Below are 22,211 nucleotides of genomic sequence, written 5' to 3'. Positions count from 1 at the left end.
TAGGTCAAAAGCTTATTTGTGACAGTCTTTTTGTTCTGCCTATCTGCGACTCAGCATCTCCGCTATATGGTGAGTAGCAACTTTCATTTTCATAAAACAAGCCAACAGTTTGTTTTACATTTACACAGTGGAAGATGCTACAAACAGTGTTACCATTACTGTGTGACCATTAATGTGTACTTCTGTTGCCACCATGTTTGAGTGCAGTACCCATTTCCAGCATTAAGTGCGGCACTATATACCGTATGGCCTAAACACTTCTTGAAACAGTTCACACATTCTAAGCAGCCACTAATTACACTATAGCTTGGAACATTATGGAGAACTCACTCAATTTGACCTTTCATACAAAATTAGGGTTTCAACACTGCTGTGGTCTTCAGCACAAAGACTGGTTTGAGGCAGCTCTCCGTGAAGTCTATCTTTGGCAAGTCTCTTTCCTGATCACAGTATAGGTACAACAACCTGCATCCACTTCAGTTTGCTTAGTGTATTCAAACCTTGTTCTTCCTCTACAATTTTAACCCTATCCCCTCCATCACCAAAATGACAATCCCCTGATGCCCCAGCATACATCCTCTTTTAGCCAAGATGTGACATAAATTTCTTTTCTTTCTAATTTGATCCAGAACTACTTCACTAATTATCCACTACCACTTATCTTCAGCAGCCTTCTGTAGTATGACATTTCAAAAGCTCTTCTCCTCTTGCCTGAAATGATGACCGCCCAAATTTCTCTTCCATACAAGGCTATACTTCATATAAAGACGTTCACAAAAGACTCACCAAGATTTAAATTAATATTCAATATTAATAATTTCTGTTTTTCAGAAACGATTTGCTCGCAACTGTGGCAACGCATTTGATATGCCAAGCTGGCGGAGACCGTTCCTAGGGCGTGCGACATCTCAGTTGCGAGTGGCAATGGACGGCAAACTGGACGGTAGCGGCTGTGGTGAATTCGACAGTTCGTGACTGGCAATGTCACTGCCTTCTGCTACCATAGCACGAACTTAAATCTTCAGTGTGCAGAGTACTACAGCTTTTCGACTGGCTGCTCGGCCGGGTCAGAGAAGCGGAACACAGCCTCAATCGCTTAACGCCAATGCTAACAGTGTGCAGCAAGTGTCGTTTTGGTGCGGCCACTGGCAATGCCCTCCTAACACAATCTACTTGCCGACTTCTCGGCCCTGCCGTGGTTTGTGCAGATGGCAGACACTGGGCTGCCAGCAGTCCGTGATAGGTGCGCTGCAGCAATTTGACTCTTACAGCTGCAGTCTTGTTTCTGTACAAGACATTTCTTTTCGCTCCCTGTATTTTATGCGTGACAACTTAAGAATTCCAAATAGTGCATTCCGAGCAGTGTCAGCAGGAGAAAAATATAAACGTATTAAAATCCACAGGCTTTTGGAATCAGTGTCATCTCCTCTCTGGTGCCTAAAGCTCACCAGACCTTTTCCTTCACCCCTCTTTCCATCCCCCTCAACTCTTCTGTCAGAAGAATGAGCCACTGGCTCTGAAAGCTTGCAGATTTCAATATCTTTGCACATGTTTCCTCCTGCCGCCACTTGGTGAGTAGATTTTTTACCTATTCAATTACATTATATTTTCAAAAATTGATTAATTTTTTTGATATATTAAATAGTGTATTCCAGTCCACAGTGTCAGATTTAACACATCTATCTAAAATGTATGCTTCAATCTATCTTCTAAGATACATCATGGGTCATTATTGTCTCCACTTAAGCCAATTCATTACCAAATGCAAATGTCTTAATAACAAAACTTACCACATGTTTTTCCTTGAGAAGCACTGGGACTAGTGAGACCAGCACAGGCTCTTCTGCCTTACAATATGCCTAAAAAAAGAATTAAACCTGTATCTCTGTACACTAGATATTAAAAGTGACTAGTTAACATTAACTTTAATCCAAACAAAAGGGAGCGCAATCACAACTAAAATAAAAAATGCAAAGTTAGGCAACATACACAACTACACATTGAGCTACACCCTCAGTCCTACCAACGAACAATTGGTACTAACTGTACACAATTTTGACAGGAGAGTGCGTGACCGTGCTGCTAAGCAGACCCCATTTGTGTTTTGGCAACAGAGTCCACAACAGAGTCATATGAACTTACCCTACATTATGTCTTGTAGCATTACAACGGCTGTCTGTAACAGAATTACTTTCTCTGTGTCAACCAGCTCTGACTCCAGAAGGATCAGCAGTGCAGAACCCAACTTTCATTCTTCTCTTATGACATTGTGAGAGCCACAGATTGGGCCAAACAGCTGAACAGATTATTTCTAAACTTTCAAAAAGCATTTGAGTTGGTATGATGGCAATGCTTTATGGACAACAGTACAACTGTATGTGATATCAAACAATGTTTATGACTTCATTATCCACAATAGGCAGCACGCAAATACGGGCTGTACCTATAAGTATGACACATTATCCTGGTAGAAAGCAAATATCGAATGTAGCCTGCATTACAAAATTTTTGGGAAAGTTCAGTTAGACAGTACTTTTAGTTCTATATCTCTCTCATCCCTTCTTCAAATCCCACATAACTAAGGGTGAACCCCCCCCCCCCCCCCCCCCCCCCGTCCCTCCCAATTTCTCTCTCTCTCCCTCTCTCACACACACACACACACACACACACACACACACACACACACACACACACACACACACACAAACATAAACTCACTACTCACACACTTAACTGCACCTATTGACAGTTACATTCGATTCTAGTAATCGGGCAATTTACAATTTACATTACATCATTTGCCAGTCCTTGAACGATATGCAAATCATCTTCAAGACTCACTACATTTAACAATAATTTCCTAACAATATGAAATCCCTGTACACAATGGCAACATTTGCAAAGAGCTTCACAGAGCTAGCAAGCTAGCCTACCTGTACACTTATGCACAGTAGGTTGGTTGGTTGTTTTGGGGAAGGAGACCAGACAGCGAGGTCATCAGTCTCATCGGATTAGGGAAGGACAGGGAAGGAAGCCGGCCATGCCCTTTGAAAGGAACCATCCCAGCATTTGCCTGGAGTGATTTAGGGAAATCACGGAAAACGTAAATAAGGATGGCCGGACGCGGGATTGAACTGTCGTCCTCCCGAATGCGAGTCCAGTGTCTAACCACTGCACCACCTCGCTCCGTTGTTGCACAGTAGAATTTTGACGCAATACAATGTGTATTTTCCAATTCACTCACTATCAACTGTAGCAGATAAGAAACTGCATCCACAGGCATTCTCTGCTACAGCTAAAGGACATTCAACAGATTGGAACACCGTGGTCTGATGAAAGAAAGAGACTTCATTCTGAAAGGATGAAACAAATTTGGGCACAAAGAAAGGTCAACCATCAAACGTGACATTGATGGATTGTACCTCGTGTGGTCCTACTGGGCCCATACGTGAATAATAATTATCTGTCACTTATTATAACTTCATCAATGTCAACTGCATGTTGCTGTGGTCTTCATTCAAAAGACTTTTGTTTTACTCTGCACCCCAATGGTACTGAGTATGTTACACCATGAGTGGTCAAATGTCTGGTATTTTTACCACAACGCATTTATCAAGTGCTATAAAACAAGGAAACCCACCAATAAATTACAACACTCTACCAACTGACCTATACTGAAATATTTATGTCGGCCCACAGTGTAATGTACCTCAAAGCTCTTGTGTCATTAAGCGTCATCATCAATAGCAAAAGGCAACAGCAAACATGCACTGTCAAACATAAAACTCTTCCTCGAACATCTCAAGTAAGTATGTTATACTCTCAAGGCACAGTTGTTAAACTAAAGCTGCCGCTGTCACCTACCAAAAATAGCACTCGACTGCAAAGCATATGTCAGAGCCCTCAACAATGTTACTTTCTACTGTAAAATTTATGAAAAACAAAAGTTCTAAAAATTCTAAAAACAATTACTACACCTGTGTTTCATTGTGTGCATCCATATGGAAGGCAACTGAAAACATTAAACCTAATGCCGCTAATTCGAATAAATCTGTTGCTGTTCCCTGAGGAGATATCGCTAAAGTGACACTAATGTCGTCCAATTTAACACGCAAACTGTACCTCGAGAGTGTAACATGCCAATATGAGATGTTCTGAGAAGAGTTTTATGTATGACAATGCACATTTGCTGCTGGATTTTACTGCTGATGATGCCTAATGGCACAGAAGCTTTATGGTATGTTACATTAAAGGGAGATATAAATATTTTTATAGGGGTCAGTATGTGTAGTATTGTGATTTCTTAACTCGTTTCCATATTTTATAGCACTCAATAATGAGGTAACATAGTCCCAAACATGTTGCGGTAAAAGTATCACCCATCTGACAACTGGTGGCATAACATCCTCAGTACCGATTCACATGCCTGCTGTACAACGGCTTTGCAACAGATAAGCAGCTTCCCACATCGGTGTATCTCAATCAGACCTCTTCTTCACGCACAACTACCACAATCTATATCTTTTCGGACCTGGTTCCCGTAGTTACACCTAGGTTTCCCTCTACAATTCTTACCCTCCACACTTACTTACCGAGTGGAACAACACGGCACTGAAAATAGGCTACTTCTGTTCTCAGAGAGCTGGCAATGACGTACCACATTTTCCTCTGACACGGTCCACTGCGTGGAGCACTAGAACCGCCCTTCTGAGGCTCAAATCCATTCCCAGGACACAACACTAGCACACTCACTCTCCACATTAAAGGGGTAGACACAGCACTGTCCACGTCCTGGTGCAAGCCAGCCTACCTCAATACAGGCTACCACTAGACACAGAGCTCCCGCCACATTGCAGCCCTCAACACTGCAAGTCTTCCAAAACAGTGTGGCCCTCGTGCAAACTGATGAGCCACCACACTCCCAGATGCGGCAGTCATTTAGCGGCACCACTCGACCCACCGTCATCCGGCCACGACAGAAACACACACCGAGTGAGGTGGCGCAGTGGTTAGGACACTGGACTGGCATTCGGGAGGACGACGGTTCAATCCCACGTCCGGCCATCCTGATTTACGTTTTCCGTAATTTCTCTAAATCGTTCCAGGCAAATGCCAGGACGGTTCCTCTGGAAGGGCATGGCCGACTTCCTTCCCCCTCTTTCCCTAATCCGATGAGACCGATGACCTCGCTGTCTAGTGTCCTCCCCAAAAACAACAGAAACACATTGCAGAACGAAACTGTGTTTCCATTTCGACCCAGCAGGTATTAATAGCTCAAGTCAGTAAAAACTATTTTAATGTCTAGATCCCGTGCACTATAAAGCATTAAAATGTGAAGACTAATTTCAGTTGACCACACAATCATCTTCATGTATTACAATACCATGTAAAAACATTACCTGATTTTACTCAGCTGTATACCATGTTGGTGCAATTCAGTTGAAACAAGAAGGAAAATTAATATAGAATGATGTGGCTAACAAAGGAAGTAGATCATATTAAATAGACTGTAATTGTCGAAGCAAAAATAAATTACAGTCGCAAGACCCGTTGTGGAGATAGTACCGACAGACGTTAATAGATCGCGGGATGAGCAAAACTTCGAGAGTGGAACGGAATCTTAAATGCAATCTTTTATTTACATATTAGTTGGTGTTGTTACATATGACCTGCATACTAGCAGATATTGCAGTCTGTTTTTGACAGTTACTCAAGCTTGGAAGGAGAACAGTGACACCAGCTTGGCTGAGAGCTATGATGATTGCATGGAGGGAAGAACTGAGCCCGCAGCAAATTTCATCATGTTGTTATGCGTGGTAATCTATACCAAGTACATTTGCTTTCTACACTGAAGAGCCAAAGAAACTGGTACACCTGCCGAATATTACGTAGGGCCCCTGCGAGCACGCAGAAGTGCCGCAACCCGACGTGGCATGGACTCTACTAATGCCTGAAGTAATGCTGGAGGGAACTGACAACAGGAATCCTGAAGGCCTGTCCACAAATCCCTAAGAGTGTGAGGAAATGGAACTCTTGAGAATAACACGTTGCAAGGCATCCCAGATATGTTCAATAATGATCGGGAGTTTGATGGCCAGAAAAAGTGTTTAAACTCAGAATAGTGTTCCTGGAGCAACTCTGTAGCAATTCTGGGTGTGTGGGGTGTCGCATTGTCCTGCTGTAATTACCACGTATTGTCCTACTGGAATTGCCCAAGTCTGTTGGAATGCACAATGTACATGAATGGATGCAGGTGATCAGACAGCATGCTTACGTATGTGTAACCAGTCAGAGTCATATCTAGACTTATCAGGGGTCCCATATCACTCAAACTGCACATGCCCCACACCATTAATGGCCTCCACCAGCTTGAACAGTCAACTGCTGGCATGCAGGGTCCTTGGATTCATGAGGTTGTCTCCATAACTGTATATAATTTGAAACAAAACTCGTCCGACCAGGCAACATGTTTCCAGTGATCATAAGTCCAATGTTGGTGTTGACCGGGCCCAGACAAGGCCTAAAGCTTTGTGTCATGCTGTCATCAAGGGTACACGAGTGGGTTTTCGCTTCCGAAATCCTGTATCGATGATGTTTCGTTGAATGGTTCACACACTGACACTTGTTGATAACCCAGTATTGAAATCTGCAGCAATTTGCATAAGGGTTGCAGTTCTGTCACATTGAACAATTGTCTTCAGTTGTCATCACCCCTGTTCTCACAGGACTGTTTTCCAGCCATTGTGATGTCTGAGATTTGCTGTTTTACCAGATCCCCGATAGTCACAGTACACAGTACACTCATGAAATGGTCGTACAGGAAAATCTGCATTTCATTGCTAGCTCAGGGATGCTGTGTCCCATCACTCATGCACTGGCTGTAACACCACGTTCAAACTCATTTAAATCTTGGGAACCTACCATTGTAGCAGCAGTAACTGATCTAAGAACTGCCCCAGACATTTGTTGTCTCGTAAAGGCAATGCCGACCGCAGCGGCGTATTCTGCCTGTTTACAAATCTCTGTGTTATAATAAACATGCTTATACCAGTTTCTTCAGCACTTCAGTGTATGAACATCTACTGTGTTTAAACTGCAGTTTGCCCAAATGCATTTGTAGTCGGAATTGAATTGACTTTAAAATTGGACAAATACTCAACAATAGTATTCATTTCTGCACAAGACAACAAAAGCCTAGATCTAGGCAAGTGATGTACTTCTGTGTTTCTTGCTGCAATGTTGTCAACACTCTCCGTGACGTATGACAAGAATGAAAGGGGGTATATCAGGTGGTTCTACACAGAGTGGGGGGAGGTGACATGTTTGGAAGTGGGATTATAACATACTCATCTCAGCATAGAGGTGAAATCTAGTATGTATACAGGGAAAAATAGCTGTGTTCTCAAATTCCAACATAACAACCACCCCAGAAATAGCCACATATTCTGAAGAAACAGCCATATGTTTGTGACAATGAAGGTATAAATTTCACGGCTGTGCCATTAGGTTGATGATGGTGATGACCCAAAATAGTGGTAGCACACACTACAGGGATTGTAAGCATAAAAGGCAGAAAAGAAAACAGTCCAAAAATTCATGTGAACAATTTCTTGTTGTTTATTTTATTTCTCCGAGTGTTATCAAAATTTAGACAATCAATAAATGGCAAAAGTTTAGAATAGTTATAAGGTTACCTTTTTGGCAGATACTTTATGTGTATAAAACAGTTTGTAATTCTAGTTAATCAGAATCTGTTAAAAATAAATTTCTCTCAAGGAGCCTCTCATTAAAAAATTGAATAAATAAAAATTTTTTTAAAATTGGGCCATTTTATATTCAGGGGCGTCTTACACTCAAGTAAATACAGTATGAAGCTGGCAGCGTGCCAGTATGAGTAACACCTTTGCAGCTAATCAAACACTACACTTCGAGATAATAATGTTTTATTAGTCAGCACAGTAATAAGACAAGCAACTGATAACACACGTAATATCATAATCCCGCTTGCTACTTTAAGTAACACACATCCATTATCTGCACACACACTGATGCTCGCGCCATGGCAGGTAGCGAGGTACTGACTGCTGGAGCACACCATCTTTCCACCGTCGGTCGTTCGCGACATCGCTGACAGACAGGTGAGGAGTGGTGTACGAGCTGAGGTAGCTACACGTCTTTATTTGTCGTTAATCACTTCCTTAACCTCCTGATGGATCTGTTATTGTCAAAAACGGCAAGTTCCACCACAGTTTGGAGTTGTCAAACTGTAGATGAATGAGTTCAAAGGTCAGAGGAGGGCAATGGTGTATGGCCTTGAGTAGGACTGTCCCTAGTAGAGCACTGTGCTGCTCAAAACCACCTTCAGGTTGATGAAAGCTTACAATTTTTTCAAAACTGCTCTAAAATGCTATTCTTGTGGGTGTGTCATCACTGGATTATATGCATCATAAAAATCTTAAAATATGCATGAAAAATGCTTAAAATGCACAAAAAGTGCAGAAATCTACAAGATTAAATAATAAAAAAACATAGGAGTTACTGCGTGCATCACATCTCAAAGTCGAACCTGTGCATATCAATTACGAGGAAGAGTGCCAGCCATGCCAAACATCGGTACATTTAGAATGTTGATATCACTTTCTGAATAATTTCTGGTAGAGGTTAGGAAGGGGTGGGGGGGGGGGGGCTTTCTGGGATTATTTTCTAAAAATTTGCAAAATGGGGACTCATACTGTATTTCAAGAGTTGTTCCTTCTTCACTATTGTTGTCGGTAACAAACAGACGCGATGTGAGTTGAGTCACGACAAAACAATCGATACGTACAGGACCAACTTCGAGGTATACTGCACGCAGGGGGGGCACACTCAAAAACCCAGTAATATTTTATTTAAAAAACAAAACACAATCATGAAATTTTTAACATCATTAACTTTTAATTAATACTATTGGACCAAAGCATCATTTACAATTTATTTTACATTTTTCTACTATTGTAAATACATACAAACAAGTACTGTTCCAAAAGTTTGACGGTAAGATTGTGTCTTCGATCACTCAAAACATTTTTACAAGTAGAAAAGGACCGTTCTACATCAACTGAGGTGACTGGGCAGTATTTGAATTTGGGTGCTATGTTGGCACTTACCGTTTCTGGTAAAAGTTCACCCATCCCATTAATAAAACTATCAATATGGTACAAGGGTTCAAAGCCTGGGTTATTGTATAAAATGTTTTCAAACTTTTCTATAAGTTTTCTCGGGAATACCTCCGAAAATGAGCAGCTCACTAGAATAATTTCATTCATTAACTGAATAGATTCATTCAATGCCAAACCTTGAGTTTCAAGCTTTTTAATACTTGCAGGCATATGGGAAAAGTAGTGCTAATCACAGCAATGTCTTTTTTAATACCGGAATCATTAAAAGCTTCCTTGGATTGGCAAACTGCCAAAGCCTCTGCACTATTAAAGTCATTTACTACCCCTCTAATGGCCTTGAAATTTTCATTGTAAAATGACACAGCTTCAACCTATGTACCCCAATGAGTTACGACTGGAATAATTCAATGATTATTAAGAATCTGCCTCAATTGCAAATAGAAACCAGATGTTGACCAAGGTTTCGGCGCGGATAACCGTGCCTTCTTCGGAACACACTAAAACTACTAACTGTATTAATGCTGGGCGATGCCTATTTACGCAGTTTGTAGTTTTAGTGTGTTCCGAAGAAGGTGTGGTTATCTGCACCGAATCCTAGGCGAACATCCGGTTTCTATTTGCAATCGAGGCGGACTCTTTATAATCATTGCACATTTGGTAGTTTTCCTTTGTAGGTCTTGATGCGAGCAGGAGCCTTTAGAAACACTTTCTATGTGGGTGAAATCAGTTTACTTACATTCAGCAAGGCGATGTGCTCAGTGAACAAAGCACATCACACGAATCAAATTACGATAAAATACTCTGAGGGCTTTTCCTGCTTTGATCATATAGGGAGCAGCATCTCAAACACAAACACACTTTCATCTGCAGAAGATTCTGGATATATTTTTCTAATACCCTCAATCACAAATCTAGTGGTCGTAGAATGATTTACTTTTTAAGTTCTTTGCATAACACTAAATAGGAAGAAGAAGGCTTTTCTTTTAAAACACCAACAATTAAATTTGCAAAGTACAGGTCACAACTGTCTGCAGTTTCATCAACTGAAATCCAGATCATGTTGCCCTCGAGTTCATTGCGTATTTCATCCAGAACATTTACGCACATTGTCGGTATGTAACTTTTACACAATGTCGATTCATCTGGTATATTTTGATTTAAGCAATATTTCTGCAGGAAGCCTTAGAGGATAGAGTTTATAAGATTGTGAGGAGGAATATTGCTTGCAATGAATGCTCTGCACAGATCCATGTTAAACAGACTTTCTTGGTTACCTCTGGACAAGTGCCTGCTACTGCAACTTGCTGTTATCAGAAATTTTTGTCATCACCTTTTCTTCTGCATTCCTGTGATAGGAAGATTTGTCTCGGCATGCTGATCTACTTGAAACTTTTTTTTTTTTGCACAAAACATTTTTTTTTCACAGACTTGAAAACATAAAATAATTCCGTCATACGTAAATGTTCCGGGACGGTCAGCTATCCACGAAACGACCATTCTCTTTTCGGGTGGTATGGCACACGACACGTTATACACTGCACATCATTAACACGTTCAACTGTGTACAAGTAAGCAGAAAGCTAAACTGAAACAACGGATGTGCGACTAAAAGCTCGCGTAATTTAATTTATTTGTTGTGAACGCATACGGCGGAAGAGTGGGGGGGATCAACCGGGGGGCACAGGCACAGGAGCACTGACTCTGTATGCCTCTTCCTGTTCCTATTCTGTAATGATTTCGCCATGCAGTGGGCTTTCGGTTAGCTATTACACGCAGTTTTAGGTGTGGTGAATGTGTGAGACGTAAAAACTAGATAGAGCTAGAGACTACCCGTCTCAATTTTTAAAATATTGTAAACAGAGTGAAATATGTATCGTCACCAGTTTTCATTAAAATATGCAATAACTGGTGAAAATGAGCGAAATATGCAAATGGATATGCAGCATGCAAAAGCGTATAATACGGTCCCTAGTCTTCACCAAACATCCCTCGGTTGGGATCGCGCCACAGCTTCAGCGTATGGTCTATAGAGACTCGCGCATAATCCTCGAGGATGACATCGTTTTGAAATTTTGTCAACATTTAACTCGTAACAAGTATTAAGTTTGACGTCTGTACTTCCTACAAAAAGTACATAAAAATTCTCTAAGTTCACTGCGATGTAGACCTCCGTAGTGCTGTTAATTGTCATTAGGGCCAGGGTTACATTTTTTCTTCATTTAGACAACATTTTCGCATTAAAATACATTTGCTACTTGAGTACCAGCAAGAACAATGATTTGCATAGTGGAACTGCCAACAGGGTTGGAGCCTGCAAAACCAGCACAGGTCCCATTCGTGTATTGCTCGTGGGAGCTGTTAACTGACAACTAATTTATATACAATAGTATAATGTTGTGAAAAAGTTCGCATATTACAAATATGCACCAATGAGAGGCTAAAATGATAATATAACACTATTCTCTCCCTGCACGAGAATCGCAAATTGTGTGGGCATACGGGATGTGACTACACGATGTATAGAAGTCTCGATCAGTCCCGGGGGAACATTCAGATCGCTGAAGCAGTTAAGGTGAACACTCGTAACGAGTGGAAAATTTGAGTTCGAGTCTCGGTCCGGCACAAACTTTCGTGTGTAACAAAATGCTGACATCGATGCAGATATGAAATAAGTAGATTTACACTCCTGGATATTGAAATAAGAACACCGTGAATTCATTGTCCCAGGAAGGGGAAACTTTATTGACACATTCCTGGGGTCAGATGCATCACATGATCACACTGACAGAACCACAGGCACATAGACACAGGCAACAGAGCATGCACAATGTCGGCACTAGTACAGTGTATATCCACCTTTCGCAGCAATGCAGGCTGCTATTCTCCCATGGAGACGATCGTAGAGATGCTGGATGTAGTCCTGTGGAACGGCTTGCCATGCCATTTCCACCTGGCGCCTCAGTTGGACCAGCGTTCGTGCTGGACGTGCAGACCGCGTGAGACGACGCTTCATCCAGTCCCAAACATGCTCAATGGGGGACAGATCCGGAGATCTTGCTGGCCAGGGTAGTTGACTTACACCTTCTAGAGCACGTTGGGTGGCACGGGATACATGCGGACGTGCATTGTTCTGTTGGAACACCCCGTTCCCTTGCCTGTCTAGGAATGGTAGAACGATGGGTTCGATGACAGTTTGGATGTACCGTGCACTATTCAGTGTCCCCTCAACGATCACCAGTGGTGTACGGCCAGTGTAGGAGATCGCTCCCCACACCATGATGCCGGGTGTTGGCCCTGTGTGCCTCGGTCGTATGCAGTCCTGATTGTGGCGCTCACCTGCACGGCGCCAAACACGCATACGACCATCATTGGCAGCAAGGCAAAAGCGACTCTCATCGCTGAAGACAACACATCTCCATTCGTCCCTCCATTCACGCCTGTCGCGACACCACTGGAGGCGGGCTGCACGATGTTGGGGCATGAGCGGAAGACGGCCTAACGGTGTGCGGGACCGTAGCCCAGCTTCATGGAGACGGTTGCGAATGGTCCTCGCCGATACCCCAGGAGCAACAGTGTCCCTAATTTGCTGGGAAGTGGCGGTGCGGTCCCCTACGGCACTGCGTAGGATCCTACGGTCTTGGCGTGCATCCGTACGTCGCTGCAGTCCGGTCCCAGGTCGACGGGCACGTGCACCTTCCGCCGACCACTGGCGACAACATCGATGTACTGTGGAGACCTCACGCCCCACGTGTTGAGCAATTCGGCGGTACGTCCACCCGGCCTCCCGCATGCCCACTATACGCCCTCGCTCAAAGTCCGTCAACTGCACATACGGTTCATGTCCACGCTGTCGCGGCATGCTACCAGTGTTAAAGACTGCGATGGAGCTCCGTATGCCACGGCAAACTGGCTGACACTGACGGCGGCGGTGCACAAATGCTGCGCAGCTAGCGCCATTCGACGGCCAACACCGCGGTTCCTGGTGTGTCCGCTGTGCCGTGCGAGTGATCATTGCTTGTACAGCCCTCTCGCAGTGTCCGGAGCAAGTATGGTGGGTCTGACACACGGGTGTCAATGTGTTCTTTTTTCCATTTCCAGGAGTGTATTTCATAATGTTCATCCACAGCTTTTAGGCATGCGTGACTGAAGAGCATTATATTGTGACGATGCAGACACTGTATAAACACAGACATTTTATGATATTGCAGGGCCTGTGTTGTTAAAAGTATGATGCAATGTTCCTTTGGACATACATGCATGCCCAAAAGAACAAGCACTGTGCTGACCACAGCCCACATGGAATACACAAAACGTATTTGCAGTTGCAAATACGGACAACCATCAGCTGTATAATGGAATGAAAACAACTAAAATTTGTGCCATACTGGAACTCTAACCTAGGATTCCCGCTTTACACGAGCGGTCACCTTAACTGTTTCAGCTGTCTGTGCACAACTCTTTGCCAGGCCCAAACTTCTATATGTACCCCACGTACTGGAATCTCTCTCTCTCTCTCTCTCTCTCTCTCTCTCTCTCTCTGTCTCTCTCTCTCTCTCTTTGGCAAAATTTGCATCTATTTTTGTTGAGATTCATATTTCTTTTAATGATTAGATGCACCTGCCTCAAAGGTTGTCACGTGAGTGAAAATAAACAAAGCCTTATTTCTGTGAAACTGACTGCTAAAGAAAGGTGCTGATTGGGAACTTTGTGACAGTAATGTTTGCTTTTGCAAAAACTTCCAAAACCTTTTTCTTCCAAAGTGTTAGTCCCATAGGTTTTGAATGAGAAGTTTGGAAGAAAGGAGATATACTGGCAGAGGTAAAGCTCTGAGAATGGCAAAGATCTCTGGTTTGAGCCCTGGTGCAGCGCACAGTTTTTATCTGCCAGGAAGTTTCATGAGTTATTAAACTGATAGTTTGTCTGTCTCATATATCTTGCACAGCACATGCAATAATTATATAATGGTTGGCGCTCTCAAACATATCAGTAATACTGGGCCAATGTTGTCTCAGGGTATATACGCTGACAAGGAAGGAGGCGGGTGGGGGGGGGGGGGGGGGGGCATGGATTTTTTCCCAAATTTCCCAGTTAAAAATAAACTTTCCCTGTGTTAAGTGACAATATACTTTTCCTTGGCGCTGCCGAACTGACAAATACTTTGAATTGTAAAGGTATTGTATACAAGCGTAGAAATTCCCGGTACTTCAGCAAAAAATAACTTGTTTTGGAAAAGTATCTGATGCGCAGCATCATGTACAGCGCATATTTTCAAATTACAAAAGTATAAATACGAATTCCACCAATTAAAGCACGGTATCTTTCGAAGCACCGAAAACGAGATTGCGATGAGCCATTGCCACCAATCATAGCTCAACTTACAGTACTCCCCAACCAATGACAGCAGATATTCAGAGCACAGGACTTGTGTTGTAGTCGGCCGATAGCAACATCACTGTTAAGTAGAGCGAATATGCAAATAGGAAAAGTTAATGGTTTAAATTAATATACATTCAGTATAGCTACATGAAAAGATACGCTATCAGCTACAATATACCAGTCATCGAAAGCTTTTTGCCCTTTTTTTTTTTTTTTTTTTTTTTTTTTTGTAGGATACGATGGATCCTTTGACAAGCAATCCAACTTTTCCATAGAAAAGCCAGTTACATGGAAAATTGCTCAAGATTTCACCTCGAACTGCTTTTGAAGGATAATTTTACTTTTTGCCACCATTATTGCATAATTTGTAATCTATGACAGAAATAAAACAGATATGAAAAACTAAGCTTGTCCTTTTTCAAGATATATCAAACACAAATACGCTGATTGGTTGGTTGGTTGGCTGGTTAGTAGGTTAGGGGGAAGGGACCAAACAGTGAGATCATCAGTCCCATCGGATAGGTGAAGGGTGGGGAAGTCGGCCATGCCCTTTTATAAGGAACCATCCCAGCATCTGCCTGAAGCGATTTAGGGAAATCATGGGAAACCTAGCCAATGGTCTTGCTGCTGTCGTTAACACCGGTTCCCGTCAGGTCACCGAAGTTAAGCCCTTTCGGGCTTGGCTAGTACTCGGATGGGTGACCATCTGGTCTGCCAAGCCCTGTGGGCAAGCGAGGTGCACTCAGTCCTTGTGAGGCAAACTGAGGAGCTACTTGATTGTGAAGTAGTGGCTTCCGTCTCTTAAACTGATATACGGCCGGGAGAGCGGTTTGCTGACCACGTGCCCCTGCATATCCGCATCTACTGACGCCTGTGGGCTGAGGATGGCACGGCGGCCGTTCGGTACCGATGAGCCTTCCGAGGCCTGTTCGGAGAGTTTTTTTTATGGAAAACCTAAATCAGAATGGCCAGATGCAGGCCTGAACTGTTGTCCTGCCGAATGGGAGACTAGTGTGCTAACCACTGTAAGGTGTTACTCAGTCTAATATGCTGTAAATATTTAAATAATGGCATAAATGGCTGGTCTTCTAGATTCAAAATTTTTCTACATGGCTGTCCCTCAAAGTGCTAAGTTTTGAGTGACAGTCAAACGTTCTGTGATTTAAGAAATTAATCACAGATTCTCACATGCGACGTAAGTCATCTTGCATAATAGGAAATTTACTTCGTAAATAATGCTTCTCAAACCACCATCCTCAATATTTTCCCAAGGCCTGTTATAAAAGTAAACTTTTGTGACATCATACTCATTGAAAGCAGTTTGTTGTTACAAAATATAACACAGTCTTCATCCTAAAGCCTTCAACACATTTTGCTGTTGGCAGACACTTGTGTGTGCACTTTGTTTTGTAGTAAATGGCGCACTTTCTTTGCAACTAAAATTTCATTTTGGTGTTATTCTCTCATTTATGTTTTCTTTCTGCAATATTATCCTGCTGTAGTGGGCCAAAGTAAAATTTTTGTTACAAATATCAGTTCTTACTCGTCAAAATTACAAAAATTTAACTGGAAACTAAAACAATGAAAAATTATCAGAAATCTTAAAGATTCCTGTGTTCTCCCCAGATTTCCCAGTTAGCCTGCGGTATATACACCCTGTGTCTATCCAGCAGCCTTGTTTCAACTTCAGTCTTTCACTGTAGCAGACATGATATGAAACTGCATCCATACAGCTTCTCTGCGATAGCTATAAGGAACAGAAGTAATATTTATTCCTTGAGAAAAACTTTCAATACCCAATATTGCATAAATTAGTCTTTATTGTGGACAACCGGTTTTGACAGTTCTAACTGTCATCCTCTTGTCTTCAAAAAAAGTTTGTTATGAAACATGTTCCACTGTGAGCTTGTACCTTATGCCACACTGTCATTGCACTGCTTAAAATGCAGGACATTATACATAATTTAGTCAAAAATAAAACCATTTACAGTTAAAAAGCATCTCGTGCACATGAGCACGTTTGCATAAGTAGTGCTCGCGGAGGCTTGTTAATTCTTGAAGCACATGATATACAGCAAAATGCACATCTGTTTATGTTTGCAGAAATGTTCCACACATTGTGGATCCACACCTCAGCCGAAGTATACGGTGCAACTACAGTTTAATGTATACTGTACATTTTAAGACTTAACGAGCCTCTGCGAGTGCTATGTATGTGAACATGCTTGTGTGCACAAGCTGCTTTTTTAACTGTAAACGGTTTTGTTTTTGAAAAACCTATGTATAATGTGCTGGGTTTTATCCATAAGCTACAAATTCACAATGGCACATGTTTCATCACAGAAATTTCTTAAGACCAGAAAACGACAGCTCCAACTGTTGAAACCGACTGTCAACAATACAGACTAACTTCTGTGATCTTTGCTAATGAAAGCTTTTTCCCCCTCACAAAACACAGACTGCGTCATCCAAGTTCTCAACATGACAGAATTCAGTCAATATTCACATAACTGCAGTGGGTACTCGACAGTCAACGTTTCAGAATACTTACAAACTGCACTTCTTTGACAAATGTCGGGACTGATGGAAGTGGTACAACTTCATCTCATTGGCCAGGTATCTGAAAGCAGAAAAAAAAGGCACTCAATTATATGTCCTCTTTTCTTTATTTCCTCTTTTTTTTCCTTTAAATTAGTTTTATTCGCTTAGCCATCTTACAAATGGTTTTGTTGTTCTTTTTTTTCTCTTTCTTTAAAAAAAAAAATCAACATTACACAATATTATAAGGGCATTTAGATATGAAGTTACAAATTCTCTTACACAGTGTTCAATGGGTACAGTGGACAAGAATGACTGTTGTTATTGTCAAAAGTATGATCATATGGTGTATAAAGTGAAACTTGAGACTGGATTGAGGACTTTTTGGTAGGGAGAACATAGCGTATGATCTCGGATGGAGAGTCATCATCAGATGTAAAGTAACTTCGGGTATGCCCCAGGGAAGTTTGTAGGGACCCTTGCTATATGTGTTGTACATTAGTGACCTTTTAGACAATATTAATATAACAATGGAAATAATCAATTATTGATAATACAATGTAATGCCACTGGCTCTGAAAGCTTGCAAAAGTCAAATCCTTTTGTGTGTGTGTTCCCCTGCCGCCGCTTGGTGAGTAGGCAATATTAATAGTAACATCAGACTTTTTGCAGATGCTGCAGTTACCTATGTTGGAGTACTGTCTGAAAGAAGCTGCATAAATATTCAGTGAGATCTTGACGAGATTTCAAAGAGGTGCAAAGATTGGAAACTTGCTTTAAAGGTTCAGAAGTGTAAAATTTTGCACTTCACAAAATGAAAAAAATGTAGAATCCTATGACTATAACATCAGTGAGTCACTGTTGGGAATCAGCCAGCTCATACAAATACTTGGGTGCAACACTTTGTGCGGATATGAAATGGAATAATCACAAAGGTTCAGTCACGGGTAAAGCAGATGGCAGTATCCTGGGGAAGTTAATCAGTCTACAAAGGAGATTGCTTGCAAATCACTCGTGCAACTGGTTCTAGAATATTGATCAAGTGTGTGGGGTCCGTACCAGAAAGGACTAACGAGGGATAATGAACGTGTACAGAGAAGGGCAGCACAAATGGTCACAGATTTGTTTAATCCACGGGAGTGTGTCACAGAGATACACAAGGAGCTGAAATGGCAGACTCTTGAGGATATACATAAACTATCCCAAGAAAATCTAATAAGAATGCTTCAGGAACCAGCTTTAAATGATAACTCTAGGGATATACTACAACCCGCTATGTATTGCTCACACAGGGATCATGAGGATAAGATTAGAATAATTACTGCATACACAGAGGCATTCAAACAGCAATTCTTCCCATACTACTTATGTGAATGGAACAGGAAGAAACCCTAATAACTGATACAATGGGACATGCCCTCTGTCATGCACCTCACAGTGGTAGGCGGAGTGTAGATGTTGATGACAAGTACGACCCCCAGTAGTCTGACTGGCAGCATTTAATTGTTGAAATATTCTTCTTATATTGCATAGGTTTCTTCCATCTCATTTAACACTAAGAAACTTGAACTTACAGGACTGAATATTTTAGTTGCTCTGATAAAGACACTGACATATCTAAGGCAAGGCTTATCATTCTCATAACAAGCCAGCTGATTACTCACCACTGCACAGTTATTTATTTATGCAAGTCCTCTATTAAACAAATTTTTAAAAGTACAAGTACTGTCTACCAATTATAAAGCAACATATTTTACACACTCAATGCACTGTAACATAAAACTTGACTATGAATAATATTTTTAGCTTCCTCTCTGGGAGAAGAATACATAAATTTTTGGGCAAATTTAATTTTACAGAAGCAACACGTTGCTGTCAGGGTCATCAATCTCGACACTGGTCTGATGGACATCTCCATGCTACTTTATCCTGTGCAAGCCTCTTCATCTCATACTAACTACTGCAGCCTACATCTTTCTTAACCTCCTTACTGTATTCCTCTCTTGGTCTCCCTCTACGATTTTTACCCACCACACTTAAGTGATCCCTTGATGTCTCAGAATAAGTCCCCTCAACTGATCCCTTCTTTCTGTCAAATTGTGCCTTTCAGTCAAGTTGTGCCACAAACTTCTTTTCTCCCCAACTCTGTCCAGCACCTACTCATTAGTTACATCATTTACGCATCTAATCTTAAGCATTCATGTGTAGCACCACATTGCAAAAGGTTGTATTCTTGTCTAAACTGTTTACAGTTCATTTTTCACTGCTCTACATGGCTACACTCGAGACAAATATTTCCAGGAAAGATTTCCTAACACTTAAATCTGTATTCGATGTTAACAAATTTCTCTTTTTCAGAAAATGCAACAATGGAAAATCCAGGATGGAATGTAACAGTATTGTGAAAAGCAAAGTTGTTACTCACCATATATTAGATATGCTTTATTTACTTGTGACAGTCTTTTTTTGTGCCTATTTGTGACTCAGCATTTCCACTTTGTGGTGAGTAGCAACTTTCCTTTTCATAATCTTCTTCAGAAAAGCTTTTCTTGCCATTGCCAGCCAACATTTTATATCCCCTCTACTATGACAGTCTTCAGTCATTTTTCTGCCCAAATAGCAAAACTTATCTACTACTTTCAGTGTCCTGTTTCCTAATCTAATTTTCTCACCATCACCTGATTTAATTTGACTACATTTAATTTCCTCACAATTGCCTGATTTAATTTGATAATATTCCACTATCCTTGTTTTGATTTTGCTGCTGTTCATTGTATATTCCACTCATTTTGTTAAACTCCTCTTCCAAGTACTTTCCTGTTTCTGACATAATTGCAATCTCATTGACAAAGTTCAAGGTCTTTACTTCTTCTTCTCCTTGGACTTTAATTCCTACTCCCAATTTTTCTATGGTTTTCTTTACTGCTTGTTCAATGTACGGACTAAATAACATCAAGGGTAGGCTACAACATTATCTCACTCCCTTCCCAACAACTCCTTCCCTTTGATGCCCCTAGACTTTTATAATTGCTCTCTGGTTTTCTGTATAAGTTGTAAATAGCCCTTTGCTCCCTGTATTTTATCACCACTACCTTCAGAATTTCAAAGGGAGTATTCCAGTCAACACTGTCTAAGTCTACAAATGATATAAATGTATGTCTGACTTTCCTTAACCTATCGTCTAAGATAAGTTATAGGGTCAGTATTGCCTCGTGTGCGCCTACATTTCTCCGAAATCCAAACTGATCCTCCCCGACGTTGGCTTCTACCAGTTTCCCCATTCTACTGCAAATAATTCCTGTTAGTATTTTACAACTATTACTTATTAAATGATATTTTGATAATTTTCGCTCCTGTCAGTAGCTACATTCTTCGGAACTACAATTATTACATTCTACTTGGAGTATGAGGTTATTTCGCCTGTTGCATACATCTTGCACTCCAGATAGAGTTTTGTCAGGTGTGGCTCCCCCAAGGCTACCAGTAGTTGGATCTCATCTACTCCCAGGACCTTGTTTCGAATTAGGTCTTTCAGTGCTCTGTCGAATTCTTCTCGTAGTATAGTTTCTCCCATCTCATCTGATCTACTTCATTTTCTATTTCTATAATATTGCCTTCAAGTTCACCTCTCTTGTAGAGACCTTATACATACTCCTCCACCTTTCAGCTTTCCCTTCTTTGCTTACGACGGGTTTTCCATCTGAGGACACACCATATAGTTTTTCAAATAAACCAACTTCCCCACTTGATTATAGTTTCTTGTTTAACAGAGACCCTGTATCAACTAGATGCAGTATAAATGTAGGTTTACCTGTGCCTCTTTGTGTTTAGGAAGATGAACAATTTCTCAGAAAATACCACAATAGAAAAAAGAAAGAAAGAAAAAAGCTTCTACATTTCAACACTTCTAGAACATTCTCCATAACTGTAACTAAAAGTGCAATACATCAGCCCCCAAATACTAACAGACAATAATCAGGGTTGCCACAAATTTCCAAGATATTTCCCTGATTTCCGGACAAGTTTTAGCACTTTTCCATGACAAATTTTGAGATCTCAAAGGTAAGTTAAGACGTAAGTTGACAATCTGTCTTTGCAGCTATGGTACAATAGTGCAAATGAGGAAATATTTTAAAAAGCTAGCAATCAGATGGGGTTTCCTGATGTGAGCAAAAATCTTAAGTACTAACATCAAACTCTTTTGTAATGAACTGCGTTTAGATGGAGAAACCAAGCCAAATGGTATGTGTGTTTCCTTCAGACCAATGATATTATTTTACTTCAATAAAACGAAACACACATTGTGATAAAAATGGATATTTCCTTGGAGTTGCAAGACAGATTTAAAATACCTTCACTGATTTCAGAAATAATCTCAGGAAAAAGCTGGCCCCTTGAAAGAAGTGTACAAGGTGGGAAAGAATTGCGTAAAGCAGCACTGCAGGGGACCCCCAATGAAATATCGGTTCTACAATGTTTGTTATTGTCGGTTATTACCCACTGTGCTACATCTATTATTTTACAGGTATTCAGGGATTTATCTTTCAAGAAATATATAAGCACAAACCGCCAGCAACTGGCATAATCTTTTTCTTCTTATTTTCCATGCTTTATAACATGTACAGTACTTTTAAGCGCCAAAATGAACTATAACAAATAAAATGTCTATAAAATGCCACACTGTACAACATACTTATGACGAGACAGTTGTAATTCCTGAAGTTCATCGCCCACGGCCTCTGGCCTGCCGGCGAACACCACAGTCCTAGGCCCACGGATAATCCGTGAAAATCTGCTGCATTACATCACACACAAACAGATCCAGCCTGCGGGCAGGTCGGTGAGACTAGATCCGACAGGCAGGGCCTGCACCTCAGTGTGAACCAAATGGCTTTAGGTCGGCAGGCCCGATCCGTTACAGATACCCACAGAAGCAGCCTGCACTTTTGGCCCACCTCGGAAATCCCGCACACAGCCAGCTCTTCACGAGCAACAGACAGCTAGTTGAAGAAATGAGACCATGGTGATCAATCCGTGCAACAGGTAACTTGCTCAAATACTCTGACAATCAATAATAATGAGGATAGGTAGTACGGTAACTCACCATAAAGATGATTGCTGAGGCTCAGACAGACATGT

The 22,211-nt window shown here is 41.3% G+C and overlaps 1 long non-coding RNA gene across 1 annotated transcript in view; it reads right to left on the bottom strand.

Moving 5' to 3' along the window:
• Window positions 1-17,152, bottom strand: part of LOC126427395 (uncharacterized) — a 43,198-nt gene extending 26,046 nt beyond the window's left edge. Inside the window, exons 1-2 of the long non-coding RNA XR_007576664.1 lie at window positions 17,086-17,152; window positions 1,791-1,859 (exon numbers count right to left, since the gene is read on the bottom strand). This is a non-coding gene — a long non-coding RNA (uncharacterized LOC126427395). The remainder of the gene's footprint in view (window positions 1-1,790; window positions 1,860-17,085) is intronic.
• Window positions 17,153-22,211: the final 5,059 nt, after the last annotated feature.

This window comes from Schistocerca serialis, chromosome 11, assembly GCF_023864345.2.
Source record: "Schistocerca serialis cubense isolate TAMUIC-IGC-003099 chromosome 11, iqSchSeri2.2, whole genome shotgun sequence".
Taxonomy (NCBI): Eukaryota; Metazoa; Arthropoda; class Insecta; order Orthoptera; family Acrididae; genus Schistocerca; species Schistocerca serialis.
This window is presented reverse-complemented; position numbering and strand designations above follow the sequence as displayed.